The sequence below is a fragment of the Octopus bimaculoides genome, chromosome 13 (assembly GCF_001194135.2).
Source record: "Octopus bimaculoides isolate UCB-OBI-ISO-001 chromosome 13, ASM119413v2, whole genome shotgun sequence".
Lineage (NCBI taxonomy): Eukaryota > Metazoa > Mollusca > Cephalopoda > Octopoda > Octopodidae > Octopus > Octopus bimaculoides.
Window position 1 is genome coordinate 51,714,467 of NC_068993.1, and position 3,377 is coordinate 51,717,843.

Sequence of the window (3,377 nt, forward strand, 5' to 3'; positions counted from 1 at the left end):
CCACACATATGTATGTATGTACATATGTATGTATTATCTAAGTATATCAGAATATGGGATAAATATGTAGAAGATTCTAGATTTTAGTAGATTCTTGCAAAGGACAACATAAAATGATTTTGGAAAACTGCTGTTTTTCATCTTATTGTTGTTGTTGTTTTATTTGGATTCTTCACTGTCTGAAATTAAGGTAATTTTTTTTTATTTTTTATTCAGACATAAATACTGAGGAAGAAAGATTCTCAGAATAATGGAGACGGTCGGGTGTATTGCGGATATTCGGTGTTACGTCACTTGAGATTTGTTTGTTCAAATCCCGCTCAGATTAGCCAGTGGTAAAATATCAGAGTGCAACGAATTAGCAACATTAAAATACAAAGTTCTAGAGAAGTTTGGTAAGTTCCATCGCATTAAGAACTGACTAATTGATCAATCTAAGGTCTCACTGAAAACGAAGGGCAACGGCCTAAAATGTTATATTCTCAGCCCTTCATTTCAAATGAAATTATTACACTTGGTATGAAAAACTCGTCGCTCATAAAGACAATAAACCACTCTTGTCTGATTCCGGAGTTTAGCCGTCGGATTGAAAATTTTATAATATGCAAGCGCAGGAGTGGTTGTGTGGTAAATAGCTTGCTACCAACCACATGATTCCGGGTTCAGTCCCACTGGGTGCCTTCTGCTATAGCCGCGGACCAACCAAAGCCTTGTGAGTGGATTTGGTAGACGGAAACTGAAAGAAGCCCGTCGTATATATGTATATATATGTGTATGTATGCGTATATGTTTGTGTGCCTGTGCTTGTCCTCCCAGCATCGCTTGACAACCGATGGTGGTGTGTTTACGTCCCCGTAACTTAGCGGTTCGGTAAAGGGACCGCTAAGTACTAGGATAGAATAAGTACAAGGCTTACGAAGAATAAGTCCTGGGGTCGATTTGCTCGACTAAAGGCGGTGCTCCAGCATGGCCACAGTCAAATGACTGAAACAAGTAAAAGAATAATGCTGAACCTGAAGAAGTGAAACTTTTAATGTCGAATGACAAAATGTTTTTTGAAATACTCTTAACTGACTTATAAACAAAAACGTTCCTTTCAAAACATCCCATCTTTTTGTATATCTTTGGCTACCTTGTCCAATGTGTCTCTTTTAAAATAAGATGATAGTGTGATTAAATGGGTGTTTGCTGCTAACATTATCGGGGATCAGCAAGCTTGTTGAAACTTCATCGAGTGTTATATCAAAAGATCATGACATTCAGCCATGATGCTTGCCAACGCACTTACTTAAAACAGTAGCAGTGTTTTCTAGATTAGATACGACAGCTTTGTGATTTACAAAAAGTAAATGTCAAGAGGTGACTGTGCTTTTCATGCCTTATTTCTTTCAGAACTAGTTGTGATGCAGACGAAGCAATGTAAGATAAAGTGAGTTGAAACTGAAACTAATTCTCGTTCTTGAAACTCCTTACTGGAGTTCGAGAACAGATTTGCTTTGCTCCGATACTCCAACACCTGATAGAATAACGGAGAAGCCATTGTGACATACGACGTACCTTGTGTGTTTTTAAACTGGCAGAATGTATCACTTTCCAAATTTGGTCACAGAAGATTTGTCTTATAAAAAGAGCAACAAACAGAGAAAAATCGACTCTAGTATTTCATTTATCGACCCTGGAAAGCGAAAAGTTGATGTAAATGCCGATATTACTTGAACCATAGCTCAGCAAGGAAAACTGCAAGCAACTCTATCCGATACATCTGACGACACTTCTAAATCGCCACTTATATCACTAGAGCATATATTTGGGATTTACTTAACCAATTAAACTTGAATCGCGGGCACCCAGGGACTAAAAACTGATAGGTTAATCTTGTTTCTACCAGATTTCTCCTATTGTCCTGAAACTGTTTTTTTGGTTTTGTTTAGTTTTTCCAACAGAATCACGAACATTCAAAAGAACTAACTGGAATATCTTACTAATATTATTGTATTTTTCCTTATTTTTCCTTTAACAAGAATTTACATTGACTCTATGAAAGGACTGATCGCTAATTGGATAGCTTACCAGATACAATGACGTGAGATCAGTAGTTCGCCCCCATTCATCGGTACAACAACTGTATTTGTAACAACAAAGTTACCTAAATCACAAATGGCTAAGTCCAGCTTGCTAAAATAAGAACAACTCGGCAATGCAAGAAACGGCAACGATGTAGCATTAGTAATCGATTGCTTAAATTACATTCCAACCATGAGATCGTCTGCTGCTAGGAGTATACATATCCAAAACGAAAGAGTCTTTGCCACGTAGGCTGACAATTACTCCAGACATTCTCGATCAGAGAGAAGCAGAGAAAGGAAGAAATAATAATAATAATAATAATAATAATAATAATAATAATAATAATAATAATAATAATAATAATAATAGTGAGCTGGAAATTCAAAATCTGATGATAAGAATTGAAAAGAGGAAAAAGCAAGCAAACTAAGGAAAAAGAAATGGGAGGAAAGAATAAAGGGAAGGAAAAGTACCACGTGAGGTCAAAGATTTTTCGAAACAACAAACCAAATTTTTACGTTACCGCGAAGTAGAAAAAAAAATCCCTTCAGCTTTATTGGATAGAATCAAAATTTAAAACGAAAGAAAATATAAATAAAATGAAAACAAAAAAAACAAATATAGATGGAAGATAAAAGAATTTCATAACAAAAGCTTGACAAAAGCGCATTACAACGAGAGAAAAAAATGACAGAGACAAAGAGAGATTGAACAAGGGTGAGTAAGAGAGAAAGAGAGAGAGAGAGTGGGGAGACAGTGGGGTAGAGAAAACAGCAAAGCAAAGCAATGCTTTGCTTGTGTGACGTTCGCAAATCTACCCGTTATTTCAGTCGTATCGTTAGAAATCTGAGCGAATGGGTGAGTGAGTTTTGTTATTGAGTCAAACATTATATTCTCACCAAAATATTTAACAAAAGCAGAAAAAGAGCAGAGAAGCAGCAACGGCGTAACTAAAGAGCAAAATGCAGGAAAAACCTTTAAAAATGTGTCCTTCCGAAACTACGGTGGCTTGTAACAGTAGTAGTAGTAGTAGTAGTAGTAGTAGTAGTAGTAGTAGTAGTAGTAGTAGTATGTTTGTATATATGTATATATGTGTATATATATATGTATAAATATCTATATTGGATTGTATGTATGTATCTATCTATGTATATATATGTATGTATATGTAATTCTATATATGCATATATGTACGTATGTAAATATAAACACAAAAATACGCACAGTTACACACATATATATATATATATGTATATATATATATATATATATATATATATATATATATATACACATATATATGAATATAA